This window comes from Scyliorhinus torazame, chromosome 2 (genome assembly GCF_047496885.1).
Source record: "Scyliorhinus torazame isolate Kashiwa2021f chromosome 2, sScyTor2.1, whole genome shotgun sequence".
Taxonomy (NCBI): domain Eukaryota; kingdom Metazoa; phylum Chordata; class Chondrichthyes; order Carcharhiniformes; family Scyliorhinidae; genus Scyliorhinus; species Scyliorhinus torazame.
In genome coordinates this window covers 343,348,268-343,371,420 of record NC_092708.1, presented here as the reverse complement: position 1 = coordinate 343,371,420, position 23,153 = coordinate 343,348,268, and the positions used below count along the sequence as shown (strand labels likewise).

The following is a 23,153-nucleotide window of genomic DNA, read 5'->3' as shown; positions in this document are numbered from 1 at the left end:
GGCAGGAGCCATCCTGAGAGCCAGTGCTGCTGCCTAATCCAGTTGTGCCCGAACTAGTGTGGTGGTTTGTGTTGTGTTCTGTGATATGACCATTGTAATGATTCACACAGAACATCTAGTTGTTTTACTAGAAAGGCGATTTATTAATAAACATGTGGAAAGATAGCTGACAGATTACTATACAGACAAAGGCTACTATATGAATTCAGTGAATTCTCCTAGAACTACTCAATGTGCGACTATCCTCTCGTATGGCCTACTACCAACTGGCGGGTATCTCAAGTCATGTGATGTATGACTGATGCCACCAGCGGGTTTGGAGGTCTCATTGCTCACTTTCTACATAACCGTGCACAGGCATATCACCACATCCCCCTTCCTTTGGAAATGTTAATGTTTATATTTAAATATAACTGTCTTACAAAAACATGATCTGTCTTACTATTTTAAGCCTGTTATATATGCTGAAGAGCTGATTAGTGGTTCATCCTCATCTGGTAGGATGATATATGTATTGTCTGTCGTTGTAGAGCTGCATACAGATACAGCCATCTGCTCCTCTAGCATGTCTTTTGGTGGAGTGACCTTGAGTATTGGGAGTCCACTACTGGAACCATTTTGTGGGTCTGAGATTATTCATCGTATGCCTCTGGAGCCAGTTGCTCCAGAATGGGGATGATGTCTTCAGTTATCAGTCTGTTCGCAGCTGAGTTACTCTCATCTGAAATGTCTGCTACTGCAATCTCATTTTCAGCATCTGCATACGCCATCTCAGAACTTCCTCACTTATTGGTGTCCTGCGCAGAATGAGCATCCCTTGTGATTACCTTGTCACTCCTGCCACACCACCGAATGACGTTTCACGGTCGTCCCCTTGTGGCTCATCATCTGAATATGCACTTTCCTCATCATAATTATGGTCGTCGTAGTTTTCATCATTGTAATTTTTATTTATTTATTTTAGAGTACCCAATTATTATTATTTTTTTTTTCAATTAAGGGGCAATTTAGCATTGCCAATCCACCTAACCTGCATCTTTGTGGTGTGGGGTGAAACCCACGCAGACATGGGGAGAACGTGCAAACTCCACACGGACAGTGACCCAGGCCGGGATTCGAACCCGGGTCCTCAGCGCTGCAGTCCCAGTGCTATCCACTGCACCACATGCTGCCCTTTCATCGTTGTAATGATCATCATCATAGTCAGCATCGTCGTACTCATCATCATCGTCTGCAATATCGTCTTCCATGAAGTATAACACTGCTCGTGGAATTATGCGTTCATGTAAGGAATGACCGATTTCCAAGTCAGCAGCGAGTCTTGCTGCAGAGCTTCCATCTAACATTCCATGCTCTGGAACTTCAGGAGGAGTGAAGAAATTGAAGAAGGAGTCATTTAGTACAGTTTCCGTACTAGTTTTACGAGTAGCCCGACCCTTATGCGTCTGCTTCGATTTAATGGTTTTCAGTGTGAAATTTGTTCCTTTCTTCCAATCGATCTGGCGCCCTGTGCATCTGTGATTGCAAATATGAAGAAGTCTGACCCATCAGGTTGCGGCTTCACCTGGTATGTTTTTGCGAGTACCTAATTTGAGAAGTACATATTTGGTCAAAACTTAAACTCCAAAGTAAAGCTCATTGGCTGTACTGGATCTGAAAGATTTATAAGAACAACAAAGAACAAAGAAAATTACAGCACAGGAACAGGCCCTTCGGCCCTCCCAGCCTGCGCTGATCCAGATCCTTTATCTAAACCTGTCTTCTATTTTCCAAGGATCTACTTCCCTCTGTTCCCCGCCCGTTCATATATCTGTCTAGATGCATCTTAAATGATGCTATCGTGCCCGCCTCTACCACCTCCGCTGGCAAGGCGTTCCAGGCATCCACCACCCTCTGCGTAAAAAACTTTCCAAGCTCATCTCCCTTAAACTTTCCCCCTCTCACCTTGAAATCATGACCCCTTGTAATTGACACCCCCACTCTTAGAAAAAGCTTGTTGCTATCCACCCTGTCCATACCTCTCATAATTTTGTAGACCTCAATCAGGTCCCCCCTCAACCTCCGTCTTTCCAACGAAAACAATCCTAATCTACTCAACCTTTCTTCATAGCTAGCTCCCTCCATACCAGGCAACATCCTGGTGAACCTCCTCTGCACCCTCCCTAAAGCATCCACATCCTTCTGGTAATGTGGTGACCAGAACTGCATGCAGTATTCCAAATGTGGCCTAACCAAAGTCCTGTACAACTGTAACATGACCTGCCGACTCTTGTACTCAATACCCCGGCCGATTAAGGCAAGCATGCTGTATGCCTTCTTGACCACTCTATCGACCTGCGTTGCCACCTTCAGGGTACAATGGACCTGAACTCCCAGATCTCTCGGTACATCAATTTTCCCCAGGACTCTTCCATTGACCGTATAGTCTGCTCTTGAATTAGATCTTCCAAAATGCATCACCTCGCATTTGCCTGGGTTGAACTCCATCTGCCATTTCTCTGCCCAACTCTCCAATCTATCTATATTTTGCTGTATTCTCTGACAGTCCTCCTCGCTATCTGCAACTCCACCAATCTTAGTATCATCTGCAAACTTGCTAATCAGACCACCTGTACCTTCGTCCAGATCATTTATGTATATCACAAACAACAGTGGTCCGAGCACGGATCCCTGTGGACACCACTAGTCACCTTTCTCCATTTTGAGACACTCCCTTCCACCACTACTCTCTGTCTCCTGTTGCCCAGCCAGTTCTTTATCCATCTAGCTAGTACACCCTGAACCCCATACGACTTCACTTTTTCCATCAACCTGCCATGGGAAACTTTATCAAACGCATGGCTAGATCTTGTAGATGCTTCAGTATAGGCTCATCATGCTCCTGTATTATGTTACTGAGCAAATCCTCATTTTTGAAGACTGTTAACCAGAACTCTGGAGTTCCCTTTGGATCCTCCATCTCTGCCTCTGGTCGATCTTCCTCCACTTTCACTTGTTTCTCATCAGATAACTGCACCACTGCATCTCATTGCGAGTCGCAGTAATCTTCTGTTGTCTCACTGTCTGGAACGTACAGCCGCTCAACTAGGTTTAGGGCCTCACATGCATCCACTCTTATGATGGACTGCGTTTCCTGTCCACAATGGAGAATGGTATGATGTGACTTCTATTGTGTGCCTACATGCTTCGAGTTTACATACACCCAGCATCTCAATCTCATTTCCACTGTAGCTATCAGCAGTCTCGGTTGATTGACAACTTTCGGTTTGACCTGCAGCCCGTGCAAATCGGACAGAGTGAGGAGGTTTGCCTTTGCACCTGTGTTGAGCTCGCGTTTTATAAAAGTGTCATTCAGCATCACTGGAATTGTCCATCTCTTTTCGATGGTATCAGCTTCATCATCACTATTGTCATAACTGGTCAGTAAGATTTCTTCAGTTTTCATATTCGGACTCATCGTGTCCTTGGTTGAAATCAGATCACGAAAAATAATTCTTCAAGGGGCATCTCAGCAATTGCATTGACCGACCCTGTTTGGTCCACTGTAGGACGCGAAAAACATTGTTTTACAAAATGATTTGTACAGCCACACTTGGAACATACTTTTCCGTATGCTGGACATCGCTGTGGCCCATGATGATTGCCTCATCTCTGGTTGGTACCATGTTGTGTTCTGTGATATGGCCGTTGTAATGATTTACACAGAACATCTATTGTTTAACTAGAAAGCCGATATATTAATTAACACGTGGAAAGATAACTGACAGGTTACTTGTGGTGAATGTATTGCATTAACCATTCACCATGTATGTAACTGTATCACGCTGTTGCCCACGAGGGCTCCACCTATGGACCATTGTAAGGTATTACCTGTGATGAATCATGTTGGTGCCTTTGTGGGCTCCGCCCCTGGCTCCTCCCCTTGAGGGGAGGTATAAAGAGCAGTAGCCCTGTAGGCGGCTCCTAGTAGCAGAGCAGTCGCAGGCAGGCACTGTTCTAGTCGATTAAAGCCACAGTTTACTTCTACTCCTTGTTTCGTGTGAATTGATGGTCGCATCAATTTAATCGACTACAAGACCACAATAGAATCGGCTCTCAAACCTGACCGACTGGAACTCGACCCGCAAGCTGCGGAGGCGAAAGGGATTTTTTCGCACTGGCTCCGCTGTTTCGAGGCCTACCTCGCAGCCTCCTCCTTGCCTTCCGTCTCCAACGATCAGAAGCTGAGCATCCTCCATGCCCGGGTGAGCCATCGAATCTCTGTTCAACTCGAGAAAGCTTCCACCTACGCAGAAGCGCTCGCGATGTTGAAGCGCCTATATGTAAGGCCAGTGAACGAGGTGTACGCACGGCATCTCCTCACCACGCGCCGCCAACGCCCCGGGAATCACTGGAGGAGTACCTACGCGACCTCAAAATCCTTGCGCGAAGTTGCAACTACCAAGCCATTACGGCCACTCAACATATGGACCTCGCAGTCCAGAACGCCTACGTGGCTGGAGTCCGGTCAAACGAAATGAGACAGCGCCTACTCGAGAAGGGTGCCCTAGACCTGGAAGAGACGGTAAAGCTAGCCTCCTCCCTAGAAGTAGCGTTCCAAAGCCTCAACGCGTTCCCGTCTGATCACGTGACCCTCTCGTGGACCCCCGACCAAAGAGTACCCCAGGCCTGTGTCGCGCGGCTGCCCGCCCAACATCGGGGGCTACCCTGCTATTTCTGCGGCCAGCATCAGCACGCTAGGCAGCGCTGCCCGGCCCGGAACGCCAACTGGCGCGAAGGACATTTTGCTAAGGTTTGCCTGGCCAGGTCCAAACCCTCAAAATCGCAGGCCTGACCCTCAGACTCACAGGCCGGCAGATCCCGCAGTGTAGCAGCTTGCCTGCCGGCTCCGCCCTCGGACGCGTCATCAGCCTCGTGCTGTCCGTGGGGGCAGCCATCTTCAAGCCTGCACAACGTGTGCGACTCACGGGGGCCGCCATCTTGGCCATCCTCACCCACGCGGCCCGCCACGTGCGACTCGTGGGGGCCGCCATCTTCCTCGCCGCCCGATACGTGAGACCAACGGGGGCAGCCATCTTGGGACCACCCCAGCACCCCTGATCACACTGGCTACCCGCAACTCAGTCGCGACCCAAACACCTCCGGAGCTCCATGATGACCGTCCGGGTAAATGGACACGAAACACCTTTCCTGTTCGACTCCGGGAGCACAGAGAGCTTTATTCACCCAGACATGGTAAGACGCTGCTCGCTCCCAATCTTCCCGGCACACCAAACCATCTCCCTCGCTTCTGGGTCGCACTCGGTGCAGATCCGGGGGTGCACTACCGCAACCCTAGCAATACGGGGCGCCGAGTACGCCGATTTTAAGCTATATGTACTCCCTGACCTCTGCGCTCCTCTCCTGTTGGGACTGGATTTCCAGTGTAACCTCAAGAGCCTGCCCTTGAAATTCGGCGGGCCCCTACCCCCACTCACCGTATGTAGCCTCGCGACACAAAAAGTCTACCTTTCCCCGCTCTTCGCAAACCTCACTGCCGACTGTAAGCCAGTCGCCACCAGAAGCAGGCGGTATAACATTCAGGACAGGACTTTTATCGGGTCCGAGGTCCAACGACTCTTGCGAGAGGGGATCATTGAGGCCAGCAATATCCCCTGGAGAACTCAGCTGGTGGTCGTCAGGACCGGGGAAAAGAACCGGATGGTTGTAGATTACAGCCAAACCATAAACCGGTACACGCACCTTGATGCGTACCCCCTTCCCCGGATTGCAGTCATGGTTAACCAGATCTCGCACTACCGGGTGTTCTCCATGGTGGATCTGAAGTCTGCGTACCACCAGCTCCCAATCCGCCCGGGGGACCGCCACTACACGGCCTTTGAGGCAGACGGCCGCCTCTTCCACTTCCTCCGGGTCCCCTTCGGCGTCACAAACGGGGTCTCGGTCTTTCAAAGAACCATGGACCGAATGGTGGACCAATACGCGCTGTGAGTCACTTTTCCGTACTTGGACAACGTCACCAACTGCGGCCATGATTAACAGGACCACGGTGCCAACCTCCAGAGATTTCTCCAGACCGCCCAAACCCTTAACCTCACTTACAACAAGGAGAAATGCGTTTTCCGCACAACCAGGCTAGCCTCGGCTACGTCAAGGAAAACGTAGTTCTAGGACCCGACCCTGACCGTATGCGCCCCTCCTGCAACTCCCCCTTCCCCACTGCCCCAAGGCTCTGAAAAGGTGCCTCGTGTTTTTTTCCTATTATGCCCAGTGGTCCACAACTATGCGGACAAAGCCCCCCCACTAATCAAGGCCACCACCTTCCCACTGACGGCCGAGGCCTGTCAGGCCTTCAGCTGCATCAAGGCGGACCTCACCAAAGCCGCAATGCGTGCGGTGGACGAGTCCGTCCCCTTCCAGGTGGAGAGCGACGCGTCAGAGGTCGCCCTCGCTGCTACACTCAATCAGGCAGGCAGGCCAGTAGCATTTTTTTCACGCACCCTCACCGCCTCTGAAATTTGACATTCCCCGGTCGAAAAAGCCCAAGCCATCGTGGAAGCCGTGCGGCACTGGAGGCACTACCTCGCTGGTAGGAGATTTACCCTTGTCACCGACCAACGATCGGTAGCCTTTACGTTCGATAATACGCAGCGGGGCAAAATTAAGAACGATAAGATCTTGAGGTGAAGGATCAAACTCTCCACCTATAATTACGATATAGTATAACGCCCTGGGAAGCTCAACGTACCCCCAGATGCCCTGTCCCGTGGCACATGCGCCAGCGCACAAGAGGACCGACTACGGGCTATCCACGCTGACCTCTGCCACCCAGGGGTCACACGGCATCACCACTACATCAAGACCCGCAACATGCCCTACTCCACTGAGGAGGTCAGAACCATGACCAGGGACTGCCCTATCTGCACGGAGTGCAAACCGCACTTCTATCGTCCGGATAAGGCACACCTGGTAAAGGCACACCGGCCCTTTGAGCGCCTCAGTATCGATTTCAAAGGGCCCCTCCCCTCCACAAACCGCAACACATAGTTCCTCAACGTCATTGACAAATTCTCCTGCTTCCCCTTTGCAATCCCCTGCCCGACATGACCACCGCCACCGTCATTAAAACCCTACATAGTGTCTTCACCCTGTTTGGTTTCCCCACGTATGTTCACAGTGACCGGGGCTCGTCGTTCATGAGCGACGAACTGCATCAGTACCTGGTCAGTAAGGGCATTGTCTCGAGCAGGACTACCAGTTATAACCCCCAGGGAAACGGGCAGGTGGAGAGGGAGAACGCAACGGTCTTGAAGACCGTCCTGCTGGCCCTACGGTCTATGAATCTCCCAGTTTCCAACTGGTAGGAGGTCCTCCCCGACGTGCTCCACTCTATTAGGTCTCTCCTTTGCACGGCCACAAACGAGAGCCCTCATGACCGCCTGTTTGTTTTCCCCAGGAAATCCACCTCCGGAGCCTCGCTTCCGTCCTGGCTGAAGACACTGGGGCTCATCCTACTCCGCAAACACATCAGGAGCCATAAGTCCAACCCCCTGGTTGAGAGGGTCCAGCTCCTACACACCAACCCCCAGTGCGCATACATAGAACACCCCGACGGCTGACAGGATACGGTTTCCCACCAGGACCTAGCGCCCGCAGGCTCCATTACCACCGCCACCCCAACTTACCCCACCCAACCTACGCTGACCAGTGCCCCCGCCCCTACATGGCACCCGCACCCCCTCCCGTCTTCCATTCCCTCTTCACCAACCCACAGGAACGAACGAAGCTCTGGAAGACACGCTCCCGGAGTCCGCATCTGTACCCGCACCAGCAACGTCATTACCCACGCCTGCACGGATGAGTTTGACACCTGGGCCAGCTGCGATACCAGAGCTCTGGCGGTCACAGCGCACAACTCGGGCGCCGGACAGGCTGAACTTGTGAACCCTTCACCCCCGCCGGACATAGTTTTTTAACAGGGGGTGAATGTGGTGAATGTATTGCATTAACCATTCACCATGTATGTAACTGTATCATGCTGTTGCCCATGAGGGCTCCACCTATGGACCATTGTAAGGTATTACCTGTGATATATCATGTTGGTGCCTTTGTGGGCTCCACCCCTGGTCCTCCCCTTGAGGGGAGGTATAAAGAGCAGTAGCCCTGTCGGCGGCTCCCAGTAGCAGAGCAGTCGCAGGCAGGCAGTGTTCTAGTCGATTAAAGCCATAGTTTACTTCTACTCCTTGTTTCGTGTGAATTGATGGTCGCATCATTACTATACAGACAAAGGCTACTATATGAATTCAGTGAATTCTCCTGGAACTACTCTATGTGCGACTATCCTCTCGTACATCCTACTACCAATTGCCGGGTATCTCAAGTCATGTGATGTATGTATGACGTCACCAGCTGGTTACTCACTTTCTACATAACTGTGCATAGGCATATTGCCACAGTTTACTCAAGAGATAAAGTGGCTGATCAGCCAATGGCAGGCCAAAGTGCAGCTCCCATTGAAATTGAACAAAGGGAGACACAGATTCCAGAGGAGAGGCCTAGTGAGATAATTGGAGCAAAATCTACCTCGACAGTCGAGCTGCAGCCAGTTGAGCTACGACGCTCCCAGAGGAAGAGAAAGTCCTCTGACAGACTGGGTTTTTGATGGACTGTGTACAAGTATTTCTCAGTACTGGTATTTTGTTAATGGCATAACAATGTCATGTATTGTATAATAAGGGACTTAAAGGGGGAGGGATGTAGTGGCGGGTCCCTCAAAGGGGCATACATCAGGATGGTCATGTGATCCCATCTTCCAATGGGAAATGAGCGCTAGAATCTTGGGCCAGAGCATGGGCTTTTGCAGCCACAGTCGATCCTAGAGTTAGTAGTGACAACATTGTGGAAGACTCTGTAAATAAACTGTTATAATTCGTTATACATACTGACTGGTGGTCGCCAATATTCCCTTTAACACAGCACTATATTCCATGACAGGGCAGGCCTGATGTTACATAGGCCACAGTCATATCTGGGAACCATATTGAAACGGCGCCCAACATCACTGACCCCCTATTGAAAAATTGTGGGCGGCACGGTAGCACAGTGTGTAGCACTGTTGCTTCACAGCTCCAGGGTCCCAGGTTCGATTCCCGGCTTAGGTCACTATCTGTGTGGAGTCTGCACATTATCCCTGCGTCTGTGTGGGTTTCCTCCGGGTGCTCCAGTTTTCTCCCACAAGTCCCGAAAGATGTGCTGTTAGGTGAATTGGATGTTCTGAATTCTCCCTCTGTGTGTACTCGAACAGGCACCGGAACAGTAACTTCATTGCAGTGTTAATGTAAGCCTACTTGTGACAATAAAGATTATTATTATTAGAAAGATGACAGACATCCTGAAAATCAAAATGGATATCCTGGAGCAGTCTGAGGCTGGAAGATGGATCTTTTGAGAAAGCAGGTGGATCTCCATAAACATTCTGATGCTGAAACATGGATCTCCTCCAGGACATCAAATCTGGAAGATAAACCTGTAGATGGTCCCCTACCCATTATTGTGATGTTCTGAGTCCAGGATTACTAAGACCTCCATCCGGAGGCAGCCCCAAGAATTGTTCAGGTGAATCTAGACATCTGCATGCCACCCTGAATCGGAACGTGTTTTGTACCAGAGTGTTTTCCCACCGCCATTGTGGAGAATTGGGCATGGGTGGAAGATTCTGATCGAGCCTTCATCTGCATACCATTAGTGGAATGCAAATCAGTTTTGCAATGGCCTCCAGCAGGTTTCCCGATTCGCTGTGGCAGGCACCGGCAGAAGATCCCACGGGAAATACACGCCAACATAAAATCAACTTTTGGACCTCCTGCCAAATTCTCTCCCCCTGCGCGTCATTGAACCAGCTGGTAGGGCCATGAGAGAATTCTGCCCAGATTGTTATGAGTGATCAAAGGCACTAACTGGCAGTTTCTGTTCAGATGGATAAGTTGCCTGCTATCTAAAAGGTGCACTGCAGCAACTTGCCAAGACTCCTTCAACAGCACCTTCCAAACCTGTGATCTCTACAACATAGAAGAACAAGGGCAGCAGGCACATAGGAATAATACCACCTGCACTTTTCTATCCAAGCCATAACCATCCTGATTTGGGAATATATCACTGTTTCTTCATTGGTGCTGAGTTAAAATCCTGAAAATTCCTACTTATTAGCAATGTATATGTATCTATACCGCATGGGCTGCAGCTGCTCTAGAAGGTGATTCATCACCACCTTCTCAAGGGTAATTATGGATGGGCATTAAATCTTGACTTTGCCAGTGTCAGTTGGATGCACCTTTAGAATAAACATTGTTTTGTTTTAAAAAAAACTTTAGGGGTGGGATTCTCCGCTATCCGGCGAGGCGGGCTGTACCGGCGCCAAGGAGTGGCGTGAACCATTCCGCTGTTGGGCAGCCCGGAAGGTGCAGAATCCTCCGCACCTTCAGGGGCTAGGACGGCGGGGTTGGCGCCGTGCCAACTGGCACTGAAGGGCCTCCGCCGGCTGGCGTGAATTGGCGTATGCGCGGCAGCACCAGTGTGTACTGGCGTCATCCCAGCGCATGTGCAGGGGGGTTCCTCTCCATGCCGGCCATGGCGGACCGTTACACCGGACGGTGCAGAGGGAAAGAGTGCCCCACGGCACAGGCCCGCCCGCGGATCGGTGGGCCCCGATTACGGGCCAGGCCACCATGCACCCCCCCCCCCCCAGGGCCAGATCCCCCCGCATCCCCCGAGGACCTGGTGTAATATACGACGGCGGGACAGGCTGAAAACGGGCGGCCACTCGGCCCATCAAGGGGCGGAGAATCGCCGGGGGGGGGCGCTGCCACCGGCGCGACGTGATTCTCCCCCCCCCCACCCCGCCGAAAAACCGGCGCCGGAGAATCCCGCAGCGGGCGTCGGAGAATCCCGCCCCTGATCTCTGTTGCATCACACCTGTAAAGTGGGCCCTTGTACTCCCCATAACCAAAATCTATTAAAAGTTATGGGTCAGGTGAACTCCATGATATACTTTGGAGTTTTCTAAACCCTGGTCCATAACACCAGTGATACTCACATCTCATGAACAAATAAAAAAGTATTCATCGTCAAACTTTTTTACTCGAGGGATGGTATTTGTTGGAGGCAATGGGGGTCTTGCCTGCCCGCTGGAGAGGCAGCATTCCACCAATGGGATGCAGATAAAAGCTCGATCAGAATCTTCCACTCCTGCCTCTTTTAGAGAAGGTCTGCTGCATTAATGCCACTCAGATACTTAACAAGACAGCAGTGGACTTTCCCAGCATCAAGGACCCCAGGGTTGTAGAAGAAGGGTGAAGGAAGTCAATAGCAACGGTACGGGTCTGTCGCTCAGTTGGCACCCCACTCGCCTTCCTGATCCTGAACAAGGGGCTATTATTACCTCTGCTCCTGGGAACCTCAAAACAACCCAGTACAAATTTTCTTGCTGTGCTCTTCACTTAGTGAGCCCCCTACCCGTTATTGGGTTATCAATGGCAGCAAGATGAGACACTTCAGTGGGCATTAATTGCCCACTTCAGGGCCTCAATTGTTGGTGGGGTGGGAAGGTTGTGCACTGGATGGAGGCAGGGAGGAGGTGGGTGAACCGAGAATGCTTTCATTTTATTTAAGTTTACTGTTTTAGCCCCGACATTTTTAACTTTGTAAGGCAGTAGACTAACAATTCAGATTGTGACTGAGGTTTTTATTACTAAACAAATATTAATAAACAGTAGCCGTGGTCCATAGATTTTCAGTTTAACCATCTCAAGTAAATGGAAAATGACAGATCGTAACAACTGCAGTGCTAAATCATAAAATTCTTACATGGCAGTTCTTTTTTTTCTCTCTCGATACCCACAAAACCTACCTCTGAAGGCTTCAGATATATTGAGAAATATCTTCAAAACAAAGAGAAAGGGGATGGGGCAGCACGGTGGCGCAGTGGTTAGCACCGCTGCCTCATGGCGGCGAGGACCCGGGTTCGATCCCGGCCCCGGGTCACTGTCCGTGTGAAGTTTGCACATTCTCCCCGTGTCTGTGTGGGTCTCACCCCCACAACCCAAAGATGTGCAGGGTTGATGGAGTGGCCATGTTAAATTGCCCCTTAAATGAAAAAAAGCGGGTACTGTAAAAAAAAAAAATTTCAATAAATAAATAACAATTTTAAAAAGAGAAAGGGGACAGGGAAATTTAAACAATAGGATGTTATAATTTCAAAGATCTGCCAATAAAATAAGAAGTTTGAACTTGAATGCCTTGATTACTTTATCATACACCAAAGCATTGATTACAACAATTTAAAAATAAACTCTTTTCCAGTCAGAAATTAAGCCAGCTTTTAATCTTATATTGTCTGACAGAATTAAATAAGCCAAAACCACTTTCCTGGTTTTCTGCCCAGGTGCAGTGTATCATCTGGGTGTAATAAATATTAGAAAATCAGGTAGCTCGTAGTAGGGTTACGGGGATAGGGTGAGAGTGGGCCTAGGTAGGGTGCTCTTTCGGAGGGTCAGTGCAGACTCGATATGCCGAATGGTCTCCTTCTGCACTATAGAGATTCTATGATAGAATACATCCTTCAGGAGGGTTGTAAATTTCAGCTCACTTGGCTTTCTGGCCTTAAGCTGCACAGCAAGTCTAATTCAGGGTGCAAAAACAGGGAGCTACTACTTTTTGTGTGCGCTATATCCATTGTGTCTTCTACTGTGAAGATAGACACAAACATTTATTAAATGTCAATGCCATTTTGTGATTCCCCATTATAATTTCTCCTGTCTCTGCTTCAAGGGACCCACATTTACTTCCACTAATTTATTCCATTTTACATACTTAAACGCGGGGGTGAAGTGGTGTTAAAGGTCAAGTCTGTTGGGGGCCTTGACCTTCCGCTGTGACCGCCTCAGTCCCGGCTGTAGTATTGGCGCCGGTGTCAAGACCTGCGCGTCCGGGAGCATGTTGTCATCTTCTTCACCCAGATGTTGAGTCGGCGAAGGGGGGGGACGGTGTATGGGCAGGGGTGGTGGTGCTTGTGCTCGGTGGGCCTGCGGGAGTCAGTTCATGAGGGAGGTGTGCGGAGGTGGGGGGAGATGGTGTAGGGTGGGTGTGGTGGTGAATGTCGCCGGGGAGCCTGCAGGAGCCAAATCCCGAAGGGAGACTGTGTCCTGCCGCCTGTCCTGGTGTGTCACGTAGGCATATTGGGGGTTCGCATGGAGCAGCAGGACCTTCTCGATGAGGGGGCCGGTTTTATGGCTCCTCGCATGCTTGCGGAGAAGAACGGGCCCCGGGACTGTCAGCCAGGACGGAAGCCCCGGAGGCAAACAGATGCTCATGAGGAGTCTGGTTAGTGGCCATACATAGAAGCGACCGGATGGAGTGGAGCGCATTGGGGAGGACCTCCTACCAGACCATTGCGTTCTCCCTCTCCACCTGTCCGTTTCCCCGGGGGTTACAGCTGGTCGTCCTGTTGGAGGCGATGCCTTTGCTGAGCAGGAACTGACGCAACTCGTCGCTCATAAAGGAGGAGCCCCGATCACTGTGGATGTAGGCGGGGAACCCGAACAGGGTGAAAAGGCTGTGCAAGGCCTTGATAGCGGAGGCAGATGGTCATGTCAGAGCAGGGGATGGCGAAGGGGAATCTGGAGTACTCATCAATGATGTTGAGGAAGTACACGTTACGGTCAGTGGAGGGGAGGGGCCCTTTGAAGTCTATGCTGAGGCGCTCAAAAGGGCTGGAGGCCTTTACCAGATGTGCTCTGTCTGGCCGATAGAAGTGCGGTTTGCACTCCGCGCAGACCTGGCAGTCCCTGGTAATGGACCTGACCTCCTCGATGGAGTAGGGCAGGTTGCGAGCCTTGATAAAGTGGAAAAAGCGAGTAACCCCCGGGTGACAGAGGTCGTTGTGGAGGGCCCTGAGTCGGTCTACTTGTGCGCTGGCACATGTACCATGGGAGAGGGCATCTGGGGGCTCATTGAGCTTCCTGGGCCGATACAAGATGTCATAGTTGTAGGTGGAGAGCTCGATCCTCCCCCTCAGGATCTTGTCGTTCTTGATTTTGCACCGCTGTGTGTTATTGAACATGAAGGCAACCGACCGTTGGTTAGTGAGGAGAGTGAATTGCCTGCCGACCAGGTAATACCTCCAATGACTCACAGATTCTACTATGGCTTGGGCCTCCTTTTTGACGGAGGAGTGTTGAATTTCGGAGGCATGGAGGGTACGGGAGAATAAAGCCATGGGCCTGCCCGCCTGGTTGAATGTAGCGGCCAGAGCAAAGTCCGACGCATCGCTCTCCACTTGGAAAGGGATGGACTCGTCCACAGCGTGCATCGCAGCTTTGGCAATGCCTGCTTTGATGCGATCGAAGGCAGTCGGGCCTCAGTCGCCAGGGGAAACGTAGTGGACTTGATCAGTGGGCGGGCCTTGTCCGCGTAGTTGGGGGCACACTGGGCATAGTAAGAGAAGAAACCCAGGCATCTCTTCAGGGCCTTGGGGCAGTGGGAGTTCCAGGAGCGGGCGCATGCGGTCGGGATCGGGCCCTAGGACTCCGTGTTCCACGACGTAGCCGAGGATGGCCAGGCGGGTTGTGCGAAAGACGCATTTCTCTCTATTATAAGTGAGGTTCAGGAGGTTCGCGGTGTGGAGGAAGCGCCGGAGGTTCTCGTCATGGTCCTGCTGGTCACGGCCGCAGATGGTGACATTGTCTAGGTACGGGAACGTGGCCCGCAGCCCGTACTGGTCAACCATTCGGTCCATTTCCCTTTGGAAGACCGAGACCCCGTTGGTGACGCCGAAGGGAACCCTGAGGAAGTGATAGAGGCGGCTGTCTGCCTCGAAGGCAGTGTATTGGCGGTCCTCCGGGCGAATAGGGAGCTGGTGGTAGGCAGACTTCAAGTCGACTGTAGAGAAGACTCGATACTTGCCAATCTGATTGACCATGTCAGATATGCAGGTATGGGGGCACGCATCGAGCTGCTTGATGGTCTGGCTAGAATCGATGACCATCCGGTGCTTCTCCCTAATCTTGACGACCACCACTTGGGCTCTCCAGGGACTGTTACTAGCCTCAATGATCCCCTCGCGCAGGAGTCGCTGGACCTCTGACCTGATGAAAGGCCATGTCCTGGGCACTGTAGCGTCTGCTTCTGGTAGCGACGGGCTTACAGTCCGGGGTGAGGTTTGCGAAGAGGGAGGTTGGGGCGACTTTACGGGTCGCGAGGCTACAGGTGGTGAGGGGGGGCAGGGGTCCGTTGAACTTTAGGGTAAGGCTCTGGAGGTGGCACTGGAAGTCAAGCCTCAGTAATAAGGCAGCGCAGAGATGGGAGAGGATGTAGAGCCTAAAGGTGGTGTACTCTACGCCTTGCACAGTGAGTGCCGCGACACAGTACCCCCGGATCTCCACTGCGTGGGATCTGGAAGCCAGGGAGATTTTCTGGGTCGCGGGTAGGATGGGGAGGGAGCAGCACCTTACCGTATCTGGGTGTATGAAGCTGGCCGTGATCCCGGAGTCGGAAAGGCAGGCCACCTCGAGCCCGTTGATCCGGACGGTCATTGTAGATTTCGCGAGGTGGTGCGGCTGGGACTGGTCCAGTGTGACGGAGGCAAGTGTCGGAAGACGGTCAGTGGGCCGGTCGGCGGTAGTGGCGGCCAGCGTACGGTCGGGCGAGTTGGGTTCCTGGGAGGCAGCGGAGGGATCCCAAGATGCCGGCCCACATGAGTCGCACATGGCGGGCGAGGTGTAAGATGGCGTCCAAGATGGCGGCCCCCATGGGTCGCACGTGTTGGCTGAGATTAAAGATGGCGGCGCCCATGGTGGTTGGCGCGGCAGCTGGGGGTGGCCCCGACCGGCAGCAGGTAGCGCTGCTGGGCCTAGAAGATTTAGGGGGGGTCGGGCCTGGCAGGCTTTTGCAAAGTGGCCCTTCTTCCCACAGCCGTTACAAGTAGCGGTCCGTGCTGGGCAGCGTTGTCGGGGGTGAGTATTCTGGCCGCAGAAGTAGCACTTCAGGCCTCCGGCGTTGGTGGGCCGCTGCGCGACGCAGTCTTCTGTCGCACCCGGGTCGGTTGATGGCTGCGCCCAAGAGGCCCACGAGGGTGCTGCGCGGGCGGAGGTGTAGGCCCCCATGTTCTGGGAGGCCACCTCCAGTGAGTTGGAGAGCTGGACTGTCTCTGGAAGGCCGAGTGTCCCCCCTTCTAATAAACGCTGGGGGATATAGTTCGAGTGCATGCCCGCGACATAGGCGTCCCTGATCAACAGCTCCGCGTGCTGGGTAACCGATATCGCCCGCCAGTCACAGTTTCGACAGAGGATGCGCAAGGCGCACAGGAATTCCGCGAGTGATTCCCCAGGGCGTTGGTGTCTCGTGGCGAGGAGGTGCCTAGCATATACCTAGTTGACGGATTTCACATAATGTCCTTTTAGCAGCATTATCGCCTTGGCATATGAGGGGGCATCCCTGATGAGGTTAAAGACTCTTGGGCTCACCCGTGCGTGGAGGACCTGCTTCTTCTGGAGGTCCGTGAAGTCTTCATTGAAAGATGTGAGGTTGGCCTCGAAGCAGCTTAGCCAGTGTTCAAAAGTCTCTATAGCGTCAGCTGCTTGTCCAGTTGCAAGCGATCAGGCTTGAGAGAGGAGTTCATCTTGAGTGAAGAGTCCATCTTTAGAAGTTTAATGTATTAAATTGATACACCATCAATAATAGACGAGTGATAAATGTAACTGAGACTTTAATACACTAAACAGCAAGCCTCCTGCCTCTGGACCTGAACTGGGTCCGGAGGCGGAGACTTGCCACTTTTATACAGAAGCCCCAAGGGGAGGAGCCACAGGCGGAGCCAGCCTGGACAAGCCCAGGCATGTACAACACAGCACAGTGAATATAATACAATAATCACAATAACATGGTTTACCACATCCTCCCCTGGGTTCCCAGGTCTTCCGACAGTCCAAAGATCGCCACCTCCGGATTGGGAGCTACCCTCACTTGCAGGACCTATGACATGACGTCCGCAAATCCCTGTCAAAAGCCCCTCAGCCTCGGACACGCCCAGAACATGTGTACATGATTCGCAGGACTTCCCCCACTTTGCCCGCACCTGTCCTCAACCTCCTCAAAGAACTTGTTCATCCGGGCCACAGTCATATGAGCCCTGTGGACCACCTTGAATTGGATCAGGCTGAGCCTGGCATACGATGAGGACGCGTTAACTCTCCGCAGGGCCTCCTCCCATAACACAACCTCCAACTCTCCCCCCAACTCTTCTTCCCACTTTCTCTTCACCTCCCCTATTGGGGCTCCCTCCCACTCCATCAGCTCCTTACAGATCTCCAAGACCTTCCCCTCCCCAACTCCTGTTCTCGACATCACTTTACCTTTGAACCCCCTTTGCGGGAGGCGTGGGAAGCTCAAGACCTGCCTCTGTACAAAATCCCTCACTTGCAGGTACCGGAACCCATTCCCACCTGGCAACTCAAACTCCTCCTTCAGCTCCTCCAAACTCAGAAAGACCTCATCAATAAAGAGATCCCCAAATCTCTCGATCCCTGCCCGCTGCCACCTCCGAAATCTCCTGTCCAGCCCCCCCAGAGTGAACCGATGGTTATCGCATATCGGTGCCCACACCGACGCCCCCTCCAAACCCATTGTCCCCACACCCTCAGGGCTGCCATTACTACCGGGCTTGTGGGGTACCGAGCCGGCGAGAACGGCAGAGGTGCCATTAACTATGCCCTTACAGGATGCCACCTCCACTTGCTCCCACATCGATCCCTCCACCACTACCCACTTCCTGACCATCGATATATTCGCCGTCCAGTAATACTTAATAAAGTTCGGAAGAGCCAGCTCCCCTCCCCACGCCTCCGCTCCAGCAGCGCCTTCTTCACCCACGGGGTTGTACTGGCTGATAGAATCTACCTTTTTAGTATATAACAAGTTAAAGGAATAAATGGCCCAAGATTTTAAATGGCTTCTTGAAATGGTTTGTTAAAATACCCACATTTCAAACAGGACAGTAAAAAATGCTGTTTCTCCAATGAGAAACATCAAGATAAGGAAGCTAGACGAGACCAAGGACACATTTGGCTAAGTCAAAGTTTTTGGGCAATATTCCCAGAAACTGTTAAGGTTAAGAAAGACGTATTTTCAATCACCTCATATTAAAATTTGATGGACAGATATTTTAATCAAATTGAATTAACTGTGTAATAACTTTAACCCAATCACAGCCAGAAAGGGGAAAGAAATTAGTGACAGCACTAATCTTAAAAACGTACGTGCCGGTTTGAACAATTCATTCCGGAATCATCTGCCTTAAACGTCTGAAGCTATTTTTCTGCACTATCGCTTTGAACAGCCAATTTGTTTTATTTTCAACTTTTCTGTATCGTGTATTCAATTAGAAGAAATATCAAGAGCTGTAATTTGTATTGAATTCTCAGTACTCTGTATTTGCTTGGACAAAAAAACTTTAAAAAAACTCTATATCTGCAAGAAAACTGATCTTTGATAAGAGACATCTGCAAACTAAATGAATAAAAGATAATTTACTTAACGCATGAAACTCAGTTTCATAATCTGTTGAGTAGTGTATAAAGTGCGGTGACACATAAGATATACTAACCAAAGTACAGATCTAATACTGGCCATAAATTTAAATATCTAATCTGCTTGTCCCTATGTCACTTTATGTATGGCCCAGGATATAGTAATCCAAGGATTGCTATCTTTGAGATTCTGTTTTTTTAATTTGTACAGTACTAGTTCTTCAAACTTACTCAGTTTTTAGTTCTGCTTATGCCATTGTTTCCTTCATGGAACATAATAATTGGATCCCTCCCTCATTCTTTAAGTTCTCTTCTATGTGTGAGGTGATGTCCTTAACCCTGGCATCAGGCAGGCAACATATTTTGCAAAATTCCTGGTGGTGGCTGCAGGGAGCAGTATCTAGTGCCTGACTATACTATCAATTACCACTAACACATCCTTTTCTCATCAACAGCCCCACCCCTATCCTGAATGGTTTCCCAATGGTCAACTTGCCCACTTTCCTTTCAGTCTTTGTTCTCAACTCACATTGCTAGCAAGTATCTGTACCTGTTGGCCAATACCAAAGGATGAGGCTACTCCACACTGCAGTCTCTTTACATGCCTGAATTATAGTCACATCTTGCTAGCCATTACCTAACCTCAGGGATGTGACTGCTTCCTGGGTCAAAATGTCCATGAAACTCACCTACTTCTTATGTCTCGCTACGATTGCACCTCAAGCTCAACAACACTAAGTTGAAGTTGCTTGAGTTGTAAGTTTATAGAGGCCATAGTGATTTCCACAAACTCCCAATTCCAGTGCTGCCATCTCTACCTACCCTTGTTTTGTATATTTAATTAATTTAAGCTTTTTGTAATTAATTCTTTCTGCCTTCTTCTGCGCCATAACAATTATGATTCTGTACTTCACTTGATTTATTTTAAACTGTTTAATTTAATTAAAAGGAGCACTTCCTCCCCATGCACCCACTTATACTAATAATGCCTGTTTAGACAATCTCTGCCAGCTGATTGACTGTTACCTAACTGCTAACTGCCTTGCAGCTTTTAAAGCTCAAAGTTCAATTCTAAATGTTAAGGCTACATCTCATTTTGACCTATTCATCTACATACCAAAGAATCCCTTTACAAATTTTTTTTAACATTACTGCTACGATTTTATATCCGCGCTTGCCACAAGCGCAGTGACATTGGCACAAAATCTCATGAGATTCGTAAAATGAGAATCTCACTGGCAAAATCTAATTTTCCGATTACCTCTGCCCCTCACCGGTGATGTGACGAGGTTCCTGCCCAAGAATGTCAGGAACCTCATTTCAAGAAAATTTAATATAATTAGCAGGCTTCCCTGCCATATTGACCCCCACATTTGATATTTCTGTAACATCGGCGAGGTTCAAAAACAAGAACCAGGGGCGAAATTCTCCCCCAACGGCGCGATGTCCGCCGACTGGCGCCAATCAGACGGGCATCGCGCCGGCCCAAAGGTGCGGAATGCTCCGCATCTTTGGCGGCCTAGCCCCAACATTGAGGGGCTAGGCCGACGCCGGAGGGGTTTCCGCCCCGCCAGCTGGCAGAAATGGCGTTTGTTTCCCCGCCAGCTGGCGGAAATGGCGTTTGTTTCCCCGCCAGCTGGCGCGGAAATGCGGCGCATGCGCGGGAGCGTCAGCGGCCGCTGACAGTTTCCCGGCGCATGTGCAGTGTGGTGAGTCTCTTCCGCCTCCGCCATGGTGGAGACCGTGGCGGAGGCGGAAGGGAAAGAGTGCCCCCATGGCACAGGCCCGCCTGCGGATCGGTGGGCCCCGATCGCGGGCCAGGCCACCGTGGGGGCACCCCCCCGGGGTTAGATCACCCCGCACCCCCCCCCCCCCCAGGACCCCGGAGCCCGCCCACGCTGCCTGGTCCTGCCGGTAAATACCAGGTTTGATTTACGCCGGCGGGACAGGCAATTTCTGGGCGGGACTTCGGCCCATCCGGGCCGGAGAATTGAACGGGGGGTCCCGCCAACCGGCACGGCCCGATTCCCGCCCCCGCCCAACCTCCGGTACCGGAGACTTCGGCGGGGGCGGGATTCACGGCGGCCAACGGCCATTCTCCGACCCGCCGGGGGGTCGGAGAATGACGCCCCAGGTGAGGGAGCCCCCTCGGTGTGCATAAGTAAGTAAAGCCCCCGGGGAGAAGAGGGAGCCTGGCACTGCCCCTGTTGGCCATGCAAGGAGAGGGGCCCTCAGGGAGCTCCAATGGGGGAACTTCCCCTTATTGGCTGCAGGGGGTGTTCCTCTTTTGCATATGGGGTGGTTCCCCAGTGTATGGGGGGGGGGGGGGGGGGGATTTCCATGTGCGTGTTGTGTGCGAGTTCATGGGCGAGATTTACTGCGCAAGCCGTCGCATTTTTGTGGCAGCGGGAAGTGCCCGCCATTGGCAGGTAGGGATCTTCTGGTGCCGTCATTGTCAACAGGGTTTCCCCGTTGAATGCACCCATCGCCGCTGTGAAACCTACAATGGGATGCGCAATCAGCAGGACTGGAAGATCCCGCTGACATGAACACCAGAAAGTTCCGGCCCATGTATTTTATATTAGATACAAAAATTGTGCCCTGATCGTGGGATTTCCCCTGCTGGCATTTTCCTGCCCCACTGACCAGCATGATGGCTGGACCACGCCTCCAGATTTTCTCTGGAGAGAAAACCCAGCTGTGCAGCTTGCGAGCTGCATGCTGGTTTTCTTGCCTCAGCCAGCACTCTGTGTAGAGAATGGCAAATTCTGCCCTACATGCTGTTTTTAATGTTGGATAATATTTCGCTGTTAAAGCATAAACTATCCCTATATGGCTGTATAATTTTGAGAGTGTTTGCACGTGTGAGAGACATACCCTTTGTGGAACTCAAGAGTTCTCCAGAAACCGTGTCAATATCACACTGGTCTGAGTAGCTCTTTGTTTCTAAGTAATACAATTAACTTCCATATATTGCATAAAGAAGTAAATAAACCTATTAAAAAGGAACCTGAATAGCTCCAATGACAATATTGAAACCCCGTTCAGTGTTCAAGTTTGAATGTAATTTTCAACCATTACTTGAGGTCGGATATTCTGTGGGCTGATTTGACTGTCTGTCTTCTGAGCCTGTAGATAATATATCCTTTGATAATGCAAGGATTCCTTCTTTGCAAAATAGAGTCAGAAATATATACTGTACTTGTGACTTATATTTGATGATAAAGTGGTACAGGTGGCAGTCTTGAAATTCTCGGAGGCAGGAAAATAGAGCGGAGCCACAAAGACAGTTAAAATTGATAAAGGGAGGGAGGAATCTTACTATATTCTTTCAAAGTGCCGGTTCCGCAGAGAAAACCAGTGAAAATCCAGCCGACGGTGGGAAATCTCACTGAATATTGAACTTTTGAACAATTGTTTTCCACATAGCCCCCTTCCTTACTGCCTGTGCCTATTAGGTCCTCTAGTAGTATGGTTTCTGGGGCCCACTTTGTGGAGGAAGTGTTTTATTTGGAGGTGTCTCATTTCCTGCTCTTTTGCTAGTTTCCACTTCCTCGTCAGCTCGTTCATTGGGAGGGGAGGGGGGTCACTATTATGTTCAGCAGCTGCCTGATGTTCGCTGTGAGCTGCCTACCCTTGACAAAGCCCGTTTGGTACTCTGCGACCACCTCTGGTCCGCAGCCCTCCATCCTTTTGGCCAGGAGTGTTGCGAGTATTTTCGCATCCACATTCAGCAATGAAATGCCTCAGTATGATTCACATTCCGTTGGGTCTTTTTTCTTTTTTGGGTATCAGTGAAATTGTGGCCTGCGCTAGCGTGGGGGGCAGAGGGCCCCTTGCCAGTGCATCCGCGAACATGTCCCTTAGGTGTGGGGCTAGGACTGGTGCAAATTTTTTGTCGAAGTCCGCTGGGAACCCGTCGGGTCCCGGTGCCTTCCCCGCCTGCATGGAGTTGATGCTCTCCATGATTTCTCCCAGATCTATTGTGCTTCCAGCTCCCCCCTTCTGTCTTCCCCCACAACTGGTAGTTCCAGTCTGTCTAGGAACTGTTTAAACCCGCTGGGGGGCTCAGAGGTGTACAGTCCCTAGTAGAAGGTCTCAAATGCCCAGTTGACCTCCTTTGGTTTGCTATCCTTAACCTGCACTATTTCCCACTTGGCTGCCTGCTTTATCAGCTGGTGAGCCAATAGGGGGCCAGCCTTGTCTCCGTATTCGTAGCAGGTCCCCCCTGTGTCTGGCGGAGTTGGAACACTGCTTTCCTGGTGGATAGCAGGTTAAAGTCCATTTGCAGCTTCTTCCTCTCCGCGAGCAGCTCTACGATCGGGGCCTCGGAGTATTTTCTGTCGACTTCCAGAATGGAGTCCACTAGTCGCTGCCTGGCCACCTTCTCCTCCCTATCTCTGCTTGCCTTGTAGGCTATGATCTCTCCTCTATTCACGGCCTTCAGTGCCTCCCAAAACGTGGAAGGTGAGACATCCATGTTTTGGTTGTTACGAACATAATCGCCTATGGTCCGCGATGTTTTTTGGCAGAAGGCCTTGTCGGCCAGGAGGTCCATGTCCAGCCTCCATGTGG

The 23,153-nt window shown here is 51.0% G+C and overlaps 1 pseudogene; it reads right to left on the bottom strand.

Moving 5' to 3' along the window:
* Positions 1-632: 632 nt before the first annotated feature.
* Positions 633-3,457, bottom strand: LOC140407500 (nucleosome assembly protein 1-like 1-A; annotated as a pseudogene).
* Positions 3,458-23,153: the final 19,696 nt, after the last annotated feature.